Here is a 15802-nt window from a genome sequence, read left to right as displayed (position 1 = left end):
GACGCTTGAAATTTTGAGTTACAGAGGAGGTCTAGGGACAACATTATTGTTCTTGCTCTAACGTTCGCGTCGATACCTCACATGTATGGTTTGAACAATGTTTTCATATGTGGGCGGTCGCTTCTGCGTGCGTGTACACGGGGACAGGGCCCTTTAAAAAACGTATTTTTATAGTTAATTATACTTTCTTTTTTTATTTTGACACTTTTTTGAAAAACAAAACAAAAACAAATGTGATCACTTTTATTCCTATTACAAGGAATGTAAACATCCCTTGTAATAGGAATATGACATGACAGGTCCTCTTTATAGTGAGATATAGGGTCAATAAGATCCCACATCTCACCACTAGGCTGGGAAGCCTGAAATAAAAAAAACAAAAAAAAACAATCACAGCTTTCCATCCGAGGCAGCGACATTTTTTTGAATGCAGAGGCCGGGCATGATGTCATAACATCACGCCCGGCCTCCAATGATCATAGAGACTCCAGCGACCATCTGGTCCTCCGGAAATCTCTATGATCGACATTCAGGGTCGGCGGATCCTGTGTCCGACTCACCAATCGTAGTGGTGAGTCGTTAGAAGCACCGGAGGGTGGCGGAAGGGGGGGGTGTCCCCTCTCGCATCCCGTAGGAACGATCAAGTGGCAGAAAAGCCACTATGATCATTCTTATGGCGTAGGGAATCGCCGGCTGAAAATGGCAATATCGGAATGATGTCTGTAGCTACAGGCATCATTCAGATATAGCCGCTCAAAGTCCATCGTGTCATATGACGGTGGGCAGGCGTGATTAACTAAAAAAAGTTTTATATTTTACAGCTTGCTCATTTTTAAAGTAGCACAATTGCCATTCAAAGTGCGACAGCACTGAAAGCTTAAAATTGGCCTGGGCAGGAAGAGAGTGAAAGTGTTAAAAAATATAAAGTGTAAAAGGGGGAAAGGGTAAAAAGGTAAAAAATGTTTTATATTTATTTCCCCTCCTCCTTCCCTTTGTGAAAGGCAAGAGAGGGGAGAAGAGATCCAGTGCTGTGCACAGCTGCATCTCTTCTCCCCTCTATCACATAGGGACTCGAACAGAAGCAGGAGCCCATGCTGCTGGCAATCAGACGCAGTGAGGAGGAAGTGGGGGGTGGAGCTAAGCCCCGCTGTGTGTGCCTATGGGGCGTGGCTCCATAGATAAACAGCTTGGGAGCGAGCAGGCACTGTGTGCCCCCATAGCAAACGGCTAGGGGAGGATCCAAGATCGCTGACCCGAACAGAGGAGGATCTGGGCCACTAGGTGAGTACATATAACATGTTTGTTATTTTAATTTTCTAAAATTTACTTGAGTAACATCTTAAATGTGGGAATCTGCATTTGTTTTTTCTTAGTTTTTTTTCTTTTCCTTGAATTAAACCTGGTGATCTATTCAGTAGCACATTACCTGTCTCATGATGTCGCCACTGTGGTTAGGGGAGCAACAAAGACATCTTTTGCAGCATTGCCAGTCTGGGGGGGAGGGGGGGGGGGGCGGTAGTGTTAGATGCACTTGCAGATTTAGATGTACTAGACTAACAAATTAAAGCCAAAATCCAGTTAAAACTTTGTTGGCCAGTTACAGCAACATACTTTTTTCTTTTGGGATTTTAAATTAATGACTAAGGGTTGACCACTTGAGCACCCCTGTCAGTGTTAAACGGTTTGTCTCAACACTCTAACTACTAATTGTTCTGGACAGGTTGGTCTGTAATGGAAGTTGAAAAAAAATAACAGACTTATTGGCTGGATCACCAAGAAGTAAAGGAAAAAAAAAAACTAAAAAATAAAACTAATGATACCAAAACTTTGGCAAGCTCAAATATATCAGTTTTTGGGTTTAAATCAGTACTATACATTCCAATATGAAAGACTTTGCCATCTCACTGAATGTAGATATACAGTATATATGAACTTATATAATTTACATACACAAAAACTATTCTATTGTCCACACATGTATTCATAATTTTTTTTATGTATAATTAAAACTTATTAATGCTGTTTTAATACTGTTTCTCTAAATGCATAATAACTTCTGTAAAATAATAAAGAGAAAATGGACAACACTATTCAGCATTAGTAATAATTTACTCCTCTTTTACTGCCCAAAAAAACCTAAGCTGGCCATACACAGTTTTTTTAGCCAGTAGAAATCAGTGTCCTGGAGAAGAGGTGTCTGAAAACAACATCCTGCTACTTCTCCAAGTTAGTGCAAGCACAGATATGGTTATACCTCTGCATGCTGCTTACTCCTGACCCCTAAACTCTGTGCTATATGCACTCCTCACTTCTGCACTCCATGTGCTACCTTACTCCTGGCCCCATGTACTTTGTGTAAGACAATATATATGCCTGACTTTTGCACTCTCTGCATTAAGCACTCCAGACCCCTATACTCTTTACAGTCTATACCCCTGACCCCTGCACTCTCTTCCCTTTCACTATGTGCATTGTGCACTCCTGATCTGGCATTCTCGACCCAAAGCAAAGTAGATTCTGGTTTTATTTACCAATATCCCTTTAATCCTTTCCCACTATTACCACAATTGGGTCACACCCACAATTTGCCATGGTGCATATATAGTGCAGCACACCAGTTCTGTACTCATGCTGCCCAAGGAATTTTGTCTTTATATTCTGAATTCCAGTCTCTTGTTCTAAAAGCCTGTAACCAATTGTTTCAAGGCATGTTGAAAATGGGGCTGTGATTTTGTGCCATGGTTACAAATGGGGAGTGGTTTTCTGGATATGGATACCGTATATATGGGCTTGGTCAATAAGTTGCCCCCAGATTTCTGGGTGTGGTTATAGATGGTCAGTAAGGTGCCCCTGGATTTCATTTTGAAAATCTAGTAGCCTGATGCTGCATACACACGACCGTTTTTCCCGTCAGAATAAACTCAGACGGAGTTACGCTTAAACAGACTTGCCTACACACGATCACACCAAAGTCCAATCGTTTAGAATGCGGTGACGTACAACACGTATGACAGGACTAGAAAAAGGAAGTTCAATAGCCAGTAGTCAATAGCTGCCCTTGCATCGTTTTTGGTCCATCGGAATAGCATACAGATGAACGGTTTTCCCGATAGGAATTGATTCCATCGGAAAGATTTAAAACATGTTCTATTTCTAGGTCCGTCAGAATTTTCAAGTAAAAAGTCTGCTGAGGCATACACATGATCGGAATATCCGATGAAATGATTCCGTCTGACTTTTTCTGGTGGAAAATTCGACCGTGTGTACAGGGCATTAGTTTAGGGGAATCATAGGATTGCCAATTAATTGGCATCTTGCCTTACATATTGAGTATACTATGGCTCTTTTGTATTGAATGTGTGAATCCCATCACTAATGCAGTGTACACACGACCGGATTTTTTTTCGACAGCAAAGTTCCGACGGAACAAATCCGTCGGACAATTTGATCGCATGTGGGCTTTGTCTGACCTTTTCTGTTCAAAAATCTGACGGACTTTAGAAATCGAACATGTTTCAAATCTTTTCGCCGGAACCAGTTCCTATTGAGAAAACCGCTCATCTGTAGGCAGGTCTGACGGACCAACAACGAAGCAAGGGCAGCTGTTGGCTACTGGCTATTGAACTTCTTTTCTAGTCCTGTCGTACGTCAATTGTGTTAAGCGATCGGACTTTGGTGTGATCGTGTGTAGGCAAGTCCGTTTCAATGGAACTGTGTACACAGCATTAGGGTGGAGAGGGGCAAGAAAAAGACATAATAAATTCTTGGCTTGGTGTTGATGGATAAATAACAAGCTAGTAACTCATCGGTCCTATGTTCCATTGTTATCCTCTGTACAATTTTCCTCAAGCTGCGTGACCTATTAGCAGCTCGAATGTTCACATAAATACTTCCACTGGGATCACTGACTTACGTTCAAGTAAATTGTACATGAAGCAAGTGGGACACCACACAAGTCTCCTGGGAGGCTTCAGAATCGTATTAAAAATGAAGTACACTACGTGGACATGATTCCTGAACAGATTTAATTCAGCCTAGAGATAAATAAAAAATATGCAGAAACAGCATATGTAAGCTCATGCAAAGTATGTACAAATGTACAGTATTTACTGGATTTTTACTTACTGTTCCCTCTTACTCCAGTTGACTGGCTGGGCTCAGTATCAAACTAATGCCATGTACACACAATCAGACTGTCCAGCGGACAATCCGCCAGACTTTGCAGCAGAGGTCCGCCGGAATTTCTGAACGACCGGACTTGCCAACACATGTCAGGACTTTTCCACCGGATTAACGCGGGGGTCCGCCGGACTTTAGAAAAGAATGGACTTGCCCACACACGGAGTAAAGTCCGTTCACGTGACTCCAGGTAGATGGGACTAGCGTAGGAAGTCAATGTCGCCGCCTCCATCAGCGAGATTGACACCTCGTGAGCCCCGTCACCTGGTATGGATTTAAAGGGGAACCTCTACACCAACAAAACAGCGTTGGGGTCCCCCATAGTCCATACCAGACCCTTATCTGAGCATGCAGCCTGGCAGGTCAAGGAAAGGGGGTGGGGCGACCGAGCGCCCCCCCCCCCTCCTGAGCCGTACCAGGCCGCGTGCCCTCAACATGGGGGTGCCTTGGGGAAGGGGAGGCCCGGGGGATGCTGGGACTGTGACATCATAAGGGGCGGGGTCACCATGTGACATCACACTGTGACCCGCCCTTATGCCTATATAAGTCGCCGCGCGACGTGTCCCTGCCATTATGGCCAGAGAGAACGTCGTTTCAACATCGGAAGAAGAGAAAAAGATGGAAGAAGAAGAAGCAGGAAGAAGAAGCAGAAGCAGGAAGAAGAAGAAGCAGAAGGCGGCAGCGACAGCGACAAGACCGGGCCAACGCTAGTAAAAGAGCTGGAAGAAGAAAGCAGAGGCCCGGAAAGAAGAACCGAAGAGCGGGACAAGACCCCGAAGTCGGCAGAAGACCCCTGAAACCGGAAGAAGACCCCCAGACGGCGGCGGCGACGACGAAGGAGAAAGCCGGTCTCCTCCGCTAGTAAAAAAGCTAGTAAAAGAGCAGAAGATAGTGGAGGAGTCCGGCGAGAGGATCCCCGAAGACAGAAGAAGACCCCCGGAGCTGTCTAACCACTTCCCAACCGGCGCACGCTGATGTACATTGGCAGAATGGCACGGGCAGGCATATTGGCGTACAGGTACGTCCATTTTTATATTCCGCCCTGCCATCGCGCGCCGGTCGGGACCCCCGTGAGTCCGGTCGCGGGTCCCGCTGACTCGATCGCCGCGGGGATACCAACGATCGCCTCACGGGGCGGCTGAACGGGGAGATGCCGTTGTAAACAGCATCTCCCTGTTTTGCCTAGCAACAAGTGACACTGATCTCTGCTCCATGTGGTTGGAGCAGAGATCAGTGTTCACTAACACAAAGCCCAGCCTCCCACAGTTAGTAACACGCCCCTAGGAACACTTAACCCATACACTGCCACCCCCTGGTTAACCCCTTCACTGCCAGAGTCATTTACACAGGAATCACTGCATTTGTATAGCACCGATTGCTGTATAAATGACAATGGTCCCAAAAATGTGTCAAAAATGTCCGATGTGTCCGCCATAATGTCGCAGTCACAATAAAAATCACAGATCGCCGCCATTATTAGTAAAAAAATATAATTATTAATAAAAATGCCATAAAACTATCCCTTATTTGGTAAACGCTATAACTTTTGCGCAAACCAATCAATAATCGCTTATTGTGTTTTGTGAGGAAAAATTTTTTTTTCATATATGTTTGTGGGATATTTATTATAACAAAAAGTAAAAAAGAATGCGTTTTTTTCTAAATTGTCACTCTATTTTTGTTTATAGCGCAAAAAATAAAAACCACAGGGGTGATCAAATACCACCAAAAGAAAGCTCTATTTGTGGGGAAAAAAGGACGTCAATTTTGTTTGGGAGCCACGTCGCATGACAGCGCAATTGTCAGTTAAAGCGACGCAGTGCCGAATCGCAAAAAGTGGTCTGGTCTTAAGCCAGAAAAACGGTCCGTTCTGAAAGTGGCTAATAAAGTATTTTAAAAACCTGTGTTGTGTTTTTTTATTAACCCTTTTTTCCCCAGGTGAATGGGTAGGAGTACATCAAAGCCCATACTCATTCACATAGGGTGGGGGCCGGAACCAGGGGGCACCTTATTAAAGGGGGCTCCCGGATTCTGATAAGCTCCCCACCCGCAGACCCCAACAAACAATGGCCAGGGTTGTCAGGAAGAGGCCCCTGTCCTCATCAATATGGGGACAAGGTGCTTTGGGGGGACCTACAGGGCCCTCCTTCCCCAAAGCACCCCCCCATGTAGAGGGCACGGGGCCTGGTATGGCTCAGCAGGGAGGGGGGTGCTTGCTCGTCCCCACCCCCTTTCCTGACCGGTCGGGCTGTGTGCTCGGATAAGGGTCTGGTATGGACTTTGGGGGGACCCCCACACCGCTTTTTTGGCGTAGGGGTTCCCCTTTAAATCCATACCAGGTGACGGGGCTCGCGAGGTGTCAATCTTGCCGATGGAGGTGGCGACATTGACTTTCTGCGCTAGTCCTTTCTACCTGGAGCCATGTTCAAAATTAATGGACTTTACTCCTTGTGTGGGCAAGTCCGTTCATTTCAAAAGTCCGGCGGACTAGCACACAGACGGGCGGATTGAGTCCGGCAGACAATTTTGAGTCAAGACTTCTTTCTAAGTCCACCGGACTTTTGGGAAGAAAAAGTCAGCCGGAGCCCACACACGGACGGATTGTCCGGTAGACTCTGGTCCGCCGGATAATCCAATCCTGTGTACGCGGCATAACGAGATAAGACATCAAATAAGGCATGCCAGAAATGGGGGAGGAGAGGCTGTAATGCCGCGTACACAAGATCAGAAATTCGGCCAGCAAAAGACTGATAAGAGCTTTTGGTCGGAAAATGCGATCATGTGTATGCTTCATCGGACTTTTGCTGGCCGAATTGAGGGCATGTTCCCATTTTTTTGGTCGGAAAAAGTTCCTATCCGAAAATGCATTCGTGTGTATGCAATTCCGACGAGCAAAAATTCACGCATGCTCAGATTCAACTATGAGACGGAAGCTATTGGCTACTGGAACTTCCTTTTTCTAGTCCCATCGTACGTGTTGTACGTCACTGCGTTCTTAACGGTCGGAATTTGGTGTGACCATGTGTATGCAAGACAGCTTGAGTGAAATTCCATGGGGAAAACCATCAGAGCTTTTTCCGACCAAAATACCGATCATGTGTACGCGGCATTAAAAACAGTTTGACCGTTCTGCATGTAACACTATCACTTGGTATATATGAAAGTCATAGGATAGGTCATTACATTTTTCTCAGTTCTCCTTATTTCAAGGTTATCGAATGAATCGCGTCATCTAAAAATTTTAATAAATTATGAAGTGAATGTTGGTGGGTAGAATGATTATGCAAGGCTCTTGTGTCCCCAATAGTAGCTGGAAGCCAGCAAAGGAAGGAAAAATATGAAAGATGGTAAATGGGTATTGTGGACTAGGACACAAGGCTATAAACTCAGCCCTGGATAGGCAACATACTTTAAAGCTCAACTCCAGGCACAAAAATGTTAATTTAAATACATTCCTCAATAGCTACAAAGGATATACAGTGGAAAAAATAATTATTTTATCCCCTGCAGATTTTGTAAGTTTGCCCACTTATGAAGAAATGAAGAGTCTATAATTGAATTAATAATAATAAAACTTTTGTAAAAGAAGAGTCTATAATTGTTATCATAGGTGTATTTTAAATGATAGAGACATGATATCAACCAAAAATCATGAAAAAACATGATACAAATGTTATAAATTTAGTTGCAGTTCAGTGAGTAAAATAAGTATTTGATCCTCTTTCAACCAACAATAGTTCTGGCTCTCACAGACTGGCTGCAGTATGTGGTACACAGATTAGTCCTGTCAGTTTAGGAAGATGCTTCTAACGACAACTCATTATGTGTACAAAAGACACCTGTCCACAGAATCTCTTTTTTCCATTTAGCCCTCGATCACAATGAACACGGCTTTGAAATAATGTGAGTTCATCTGAACTCGCACAATTTCAAAGCCACATTTCGGTATGACTTTGGGGGCAACTTGAAAGACATGTCTGCGGGTTCATGCACAGATGTCTATTGAAATCGCCCCCCCCCCCCCCCCAATTCGCCAAGAGTAGTGCAGAAACTACTTTAGGAAATCGGTGCAGTGTCTCGCCGATTGGGACACTCCTATTGCTGGCAATACGCTTCAGTGTCGCGCCGATTGGGACACTCCTATTGCTGGCAATAGACTCCAGTGTCGCGCCGAATGGGACACTCCTATTGCAGGCAATAGGCTCCAATTTGACATGCGATTTGACCTGTCATACGGACCATGACTTTTGCTGTAGGATGTGACTAGGAAAATGCCAGGAAAGACCTCCTAGAACAGCTGAACTTTATTTTGGGTTAATAAGAGGCACTCTAAATGATGGCAGGTGTGTACTGACTCCTATTTAACATGAGTTTGAATGTGATTGCTTAATTCTGAACACAGCTACATCCCCAGTTATAAGAGGCTGTGCACACTTATGTAACCACATTATTTCATTTTTTTATTTATCCCACCTAAAAGATTTCAGCTTGTTTTTCAATTGAGTTGTGCATTTTGTAGGTGGAAAAAAATCTGCAATTATTTATCTTTGTCTCATTTTTTACATTGCTGAAACCTGACATTTTAACAGGTGTGTAGATGTTTTATATACACTGTATGACAAATGCATTTTTAGATTATATTAGCCTATTCTGGAGTTTAGCTTTGTTCAAGCATTAGATTTATGGCTTCTGTAACATAAATCCTATATTTCTTATGCAGTATATGTATATTTTTTTTATTATAGTGTCACTCTATTTTAGGAATTTACTTTTATATGACAGTACAATTAAAAAGGGCCTTTAAAACTTGAAGAATAAGTTATGTGCAAACCAACGCAGAGAATGAATGCTTGCCGCAGGGTACAAATTACATATGTCATAGTTAACTATGTAATTTCAAAGCCACAGAGGACTCTTCATTAGGTGATATAGCCTGATAATTAGGAAGTTCTATACAGTGGTTGTTTTCCCAGTAAGTCTTCAGGGAAGCTTACATACTATTATAGCATGGCATAAAACGTATATTTTCTTTGGGAAAATTAGAAAAGAATGAAAAAAGGCAACAGTTTTAGTGACTAATGCCCCGTACACACGAGCGGATTTTCCATCGGAAAAAACTTGGATGTTTTTTCCAACAGAATTCCGCTCAAGCTTGGCTTTCATAGACACGGTCACACAAAAGTTCTCTGAACTTTTGACCGTCACGAACGGGTGACGTACAACACTACGACGAGCCGAGAAAATGAAGTTCAATGCTTCCGAGCATGCGTCAAATTGTTTCCGAGCACGCGTACGAATTTTGCGCGACGGAATTTGTACAGACGATTGGAATTTCCAATTGGAACATTTTCCGACCGAAAAATAGAGAACCTGCTCTCAATCTTTTGCTGGCTAGAATTCTGCCAGCAAAAGTCCGATGGAGCATACACACGGTTGGAATTTCTGACCAAAAGCTCGCATCCAACTTTTGCTGGCAGAATTTCTAATCGTGTGTATGGGGCTTTTGTGGTATTTATGTACCCTTTTATTTTTTATATGAATTTGAAATTAGGACACTACATATAAGACAATTTAAAATAAAAATAAAAATTTGTTAGAAGCTGTTTGAAATTCTACCAGGACACTCCTCGTATGATAAAGGTGACTGACTGCCCATCCAATTTAAACTTTGCAAACTAAAGTGGTGCCATAAAATGTTTACAAGCTTGTTGAGATGGACAGGTAACAGCATGGCTGAAATACTTACCTTTCCTGGACATAATGCTGCACCAGCTAATTTTCAGTACTAACTAAGCTGAACTTGAGGAATTAGCCAACATCTACCCTTGGGGGGCTTATCTGTTCTCCAACAAGGTCCTGCCAAAGGTGCAATTGGGTCCCTCCAACCACCTCTCTAAACCATTCTTGGCTTCAGTCTTTGGCCTCTTGGTTGGCCAGGTTCGAATGAAGTAACCCCCCCTGCATGCATGCACAAGGGAGTTACTTCCACCCAGCACAGCATCTTGCTGAAATTGCACATTGCACATGCATGGCTCAGCATACTTACAAAAAAAAGGGCAAAAGAGACATACACAGTCTATCTGCCTATCTGTTGACAGTTTAGCATCTTTGGCACAACTTTAACAAATTGCACTCCCTGCATGGTAGAAATATTATAAAAAGGCTTTTTTATTTTGAAAGGGAATTTTCTCTTAGCTTAGTAAATGTGATGAAACATCACTTTGCATAGTATATCCAATCACATGCAGGCAAAATAAATAAAACACTATTTTTGATAGCACAGGACTGGATAATGGATGTCAGCAAAGCTTCACCCCATTCACCAGACCAAGCGAAAATTCCCTTGAAAAGTGCACAGCCTGTTTGTCTTTATTAAACCATGAATCAACTTTATATTGTGATAAAAAAAAAACAGCAAATCACAACCATTATGAAGCATTGCAAAGAAGGAAGCAGGAAGGAACTGCATATGTAAGCAACATCTATGGGAGCCCTTATATTGATATATAAATACAAAGTATAGAAAGAAACATTTTTCGCTTTCTAATTTTTTTGTTTATGCAACTGATCTCTTAAATATACTTTCTGGTGCAATCTACTATCAGTCCATCCAGATACTCAACTGCATTTGATCCCTAGAATATTCATTAATTTAACATACTGTAGCTTTAAGTTAGCATTTGCAGATTCTGCTGATCAACGCTGTCAATGCACCTGTTGTGACTGAGCCCTAAGCCTAGGTTTACATATGTCAGTGGTTGGAAACGCGTGCATAATCGCAAGGGCATTTCGCAAACCTGGAAGTGCCATTATTTAAACACACCTGGTGCATCAGTGCACATTTTCATGTGGTTCCATTCAGTGTGTTTGGGAACTTTTTTCCTTGTCTTTTTTTTTCGTGGGCATGCAAATGCACATGCACATGCACATGCACATATACATATACTATATTGTCAAAAGTATTGTGACACCTGCTTTTACATGCACATGAACTTTAATGGCATCCAGTCTTAGTCCGTAGGGTTCAATGTTGAGTTGGCCCACCCTTTGCAGCTATAACAGCTGTTCACAAGGTTTAGGAGTGTCCCTTTGGGAATGCTTGACCATTCTTCTAAAAGCATATTTGTGAGGTCAGGCACTGATGATGGACAAGAAGGCCAGGCTCACAGTCTCCACTCTCATTCATCTCAAAGGTGTTCTATCAGGTTGAGGCCAGTCAAGTTTCTCCACTCAAAACTCGCTTATCTGCGTCTTTATGGACCTTGCGTTGTGCACTGGTCCAAATCATTTGGTGGAGGGGGGATTATGGTGTGGGGTTGTTTCTCAGGGGTTGGGCTTGGCCCCTTAGGTCCGGTGAAGGGAACTTTTAAGGGGTCAACATACCAAGACATTTTGGACAATTTCATGCTCCCAACTTTGTGGGAACAGTTTGGGGATAGTCCCTTCCTATTCCAACATTACTGCGCACCAGTACACAACATTATTGCGCACCAGTGCATAAACACATGATTGAGCGAGTTTAGGGTGGAGGAACTTGGCTGTCCTGCACAGAGTCCTGACCTCAACCCAATAGAACCCCTTTGAGATGAATAAGAGCGGAGACTGCGAGCCATGCCTTCTCATCCAACATCAGTGCTTGACCTCACAAATGCTCTTCTGGAAAAATGGTCAAATATTCCCATAGACACACTCCTAAACCTTGTGGACAGCCTCCACAGAAGAGTTGAAGCTGTTATAGCTGCAAAGGGTGGACCAACTCAATATTGAACCTTACACACTAGGACTGGGATGCCATTAAAGTTCATGTGCGTGTAAAGGCAGGTGTACTAATACTTTTGAAAATACAGTGTATGTGAATGTCGATTAATACAGATTGTCTACAATAGCCTTTTTAGGGAGACCGGTAATTTCCCAGGCAAAGTGTCATTTATGGAACCACTATGACTGCAGAACTACAGCCACGCCCCGCCTACAAAGACAGCATAGAATTCATATTATAAAATCTTAGCATTCAAGTGAGGTTTGCTTTGATCATGGTCATCATAGCTCCTCCCATGGGTAAAAACAATGTGTAGAGGTCCCCTAATATATAGCATGAGTCCCTTTGCAACTATGACTTATATACAGTGGGCGAAATTATTATTTGATTTCCTGTAGCATTTTTAAGTTTGTCCACGTACAAAGAAATTAAGAGTCTATAATTTTTTTTTACAATAGGTGTATTTTAAATGATAGAGACAGAATATCAAGCAAAAATCCAGAAAAAAAAAAAACACATAAAACATGTTTGCTATATACAAATGCTATAAATTATATTGCAGTTCAGTGAATAAGTATTTGATCCCTAAGCAAAACATGACTTAGTACTTGGTGGAGAAACCCTTGTTGGCAAGCACAGAGGTCAGACGTTTCTTGTAGTTGGTGACCAGGTTTGCACACATCTCAGGAGGGATTTTGGTCCACTCTTCTTTACAGATCTTCTCTAAATCCTTAAGGTTTCTTGGCTGTTGCTTTGCAACTCGACGTTTCAGCTCCCTCCATACATTTTTTATAGGGTTAAGGTCTGGAGACTGAGTAGCCCACTCCATGACCATAATGTGCTTCTTCTTGAGCCACTCCTTTGTTGTCTTGGTGGTATATTTTGGGTTATGCCAATGCCGAAAGACCCATCCATGACCCATCTTCAGTGTTCTAGCTGAGGGAAGAAGGTTCTCATCCAAGATTTTACAATACATTGCCCCATCCATTGGCCCCTCAATGTCGATCAGTACCTTTAGCAGAAAAATAGCCCCAAAGCATAATGTTTCCACCTTCATACTTGACTGTAGGGATGGTGATTTTAGGGTCATAGTCAGAATTTTTCGTTCTCCAAACTTGGCGAGTCAAGTTAATGCCAAAGAGCTCAATTTTAGTCTCATCTGACCACAGCACTTTCTCACAATCCTTCTCTGAATCATTTAGATGTTCATTGGCATGACTGTACGTGTGCCTTCTTGAGGAGGGGGACTTGCTGTGTTTGGAGGAAGAAAAATGCTGACTATGACCCTAAGAACCTCATCATTACAGTCAAACAGGGAGGTGGAAACATTATACTTTGGGGTTGTTTCTCTGCTAAAGGTACTAATCGACATTGCCGCATTGAGGGGCCAATGGATGGGGCAATGTATTGTAAAATCTTGGATGAGAACCTTCTTCCCTCAGCTAGAACACTGAAGATGGGTCATGGATGGGTCTTTCAGCATGGCGATAACGCAAAACATATTGCCAAGGCAACCAAGGAGTGGCTCAAGAAGAAGCACATTAAGGTCATGGAGTGGCCTAGTCAGTCTCCAGACCTCATTCCTATAGAAAATTTATGGAGGGAGCTGAAACCTTGAGTTGCCAAGTGACAGCCAAGAAACCTTAAGGATTTAGAGAAGATCTGTAAAAAAGAGTGGACCAAAATCCTTCCTGAGATGTGTGCAAACCTGGTCACTAACGACAAGAAACGTCTGACCTCTGTGCTTGCCAACAAGGGTTACTCCACCAAGTAATAGGTCATGTTTTGCTTGGGGATCAAATACTGCAACTCAAATTTATAACATTTGTATCATGTGTTTTTTCTGGGTTTTTGGTTGATATTCTGTATCTATCATTTACCATACAACTATGATAAAAATTATAGACCCTTAATTTCTTTTTAAGTGGGCAAACTTCCAAAATCTGCAGGGGATCAAATATTTATTTTCCCCACTGTGCTATATACTATACATACATTTTTAAAAACATTTCCTTAGGCTGCATTCACACCTAGGCGTTCTAAAAACTAGAGCAGAATCATAAATTTCTGACCACATTTTTTGAAAACGTAGTAAAATAAATGCAGCAAAACATCTTAGCCCTTGTACACACGGTCGGACATTTCGACAACAAAATCCGTCGGATTTTGTCTGAAACTGGTGTTGTATACAAATGGTCGGACAAAGTTGTCGGAAAATCCGATTGTTCGTAACGTGATGACGTTATTTGGTTATGACGGGACTACGTTCAGGCTAGTAGCCAATAGCTTTGGGCTAGGAATTTGATCTAAGCGTGTGTGGCACTTTGTCCGATCGGAATTCTCTACAAACGATAGGACAAAGTCCGATCGGATCATGATGTCGGAAGATTTTTATATCCAGCTCTCTGTTGGTCGGACATTCCAACGGAAAAAGTCACATGAAGCCCACACACGGTCGGATTATCCGTCAACACGGTCCGATCGGACATTTTCTGTCGGAATGTCCGACCGTGTGTACAAGGGCTAATGAGCTTGCGGTGCCATTATTTCTTATTGTATTGTATCTCATATTGTAAAGTGCTGCGCAAACTGTTGGCGCTATATAAATCCTGAATAATAATAATAATAATAATAATATTGGCACCACTAATGCGGATAGCAGTCCCACACAACAAAGTGTGGCAAAACGCGGAATGTAAATTGCACTTGGCTCAGTGCTAGAAGAAGGGTACTTGAGCTATTTTTGTCGCATTTGTTGTGCGTAGGGTAGCCTTTTCAAGCAAATGGGCTTCCCGATGCTGTTGGGCAGGTGTGAATAGGGCCTTTATGCACATATATAGTATATATATGCCCCTAGTCAGTGAATAAATTAAAAGTTCACACCAGATTTGCAGTTCACTTTAAAATTTGGAAATTAGTGTTTATTTCTAACATCCAATCAAATAAGGACAAATGTATTTTTAAGTAAGCAATTAAGAATGGATGAGTGCCTGGATTACAAGCTGTGTTTAGTAAATTCAGCTATAGCCGCATAAATATATTATACCAAAAAAAGTAACAAAGTACATTATAGCAGGAAGATAATGCAATAAACAAACAGTATTTGACTAAAAAATGTTTTATCAGAATTTTCCCAAGACCTCTGAAAACATTCATCAAGTAATTGGAAAGAAACACTTTCTTGTATGCCAATGTATGCCAATTCAAGACCAGGGAAGAAAACGGTATTGCCCATAGAGACAAGATTCTAATGTTAGATTAAAAGTTTAAACCACGTCGTGTTGCTATGGACGATGTCATTATTTTCCTGTCTACTTAAAAAAAAAATGCACTAAGATTCATAGAGCATTTTTATTTATTTTTTTATATCAAATTTTACAATGCATTTAATGAAATTACAATCATATGATATTACTCTATTTGAATACGTTGCCCTACCCTCATCTAGAAGAAACACGAGCATGTGTACAGTGCTAAACTCACCGAGAAGATGCTGTCTGTAGTAGCAGTTGTAAAATGTGTAAATTCAGGAGACGAACTGACGATGCAACAGGCAGAAACACAACTGATCGAATCTTTCCTCTCTGCTCTGAAAATTCCTCCCAGCTCCACCCTTTAGGGATGCTCTAGTGCAAATGCCTTGTGTAAGTACCAGTACAAGACTACTTTTATAACAACATACAATGTAGCTGATTATAGTCTACCTGCAGGATGCTAGCAGATTATATATTTTAACCTTTGAAAGATTATAAGTGATATTTCTGTGTAGCCATAATACCTGTTTGAGTTTTTGACACCTTTGAGTCAGTATGCTGGACTCGTTAAATTCTAAGATATCTAATATAGAATGATAATGCGTAGATT

At 42.0% G+C, this 15802-nt stretch overlaps 1 protein-coding gene across 2 annotated transcripts in view; it reads right to left on the bottom strand.

The window, feature by feature from the left end:
- Positions 1-15587, bottom strand: part of LOC143982799 (uncharacterized) — an 89272-nt gene extending 73685 nt beyond the window's left edge. Inside the window, exon 1 of one of the 2 annotated variants that reach the window (XM_077481812.1) lies at positions 15422-15587. The gene's annotated coding sequence lies outside the window, so the exon portion shown is untranslated. The remainder of the gene's footprint in view (positions 1-15421) is intronic. The other variant, XM_077481813.1, reaches the window with a different exon arrangement.
- Positions 15588-15802: the final 215 nt, after the last annotated feature.

The sequence above is a fragment of the Lithobates pipiens genome, unplaced genomic scaffold (genome assembly GCF_037356315.1).
Source record: "Lithobates pipiens isolate NorthernLeopardFrog02 unplaced genomic scaffold, aLitPip1_a1.2 Scaffold_16, whole genome shotgun sequence".
Taxonomy (NCBI): Eukaryota; Metazoa; Chordata; class Amphibia; order Anura; family Ranidae; genus Lithobates; species Lithobates pipiens.
This window is presented reverse-complemented; position numbering and strand designations above follow the sequence as displayed.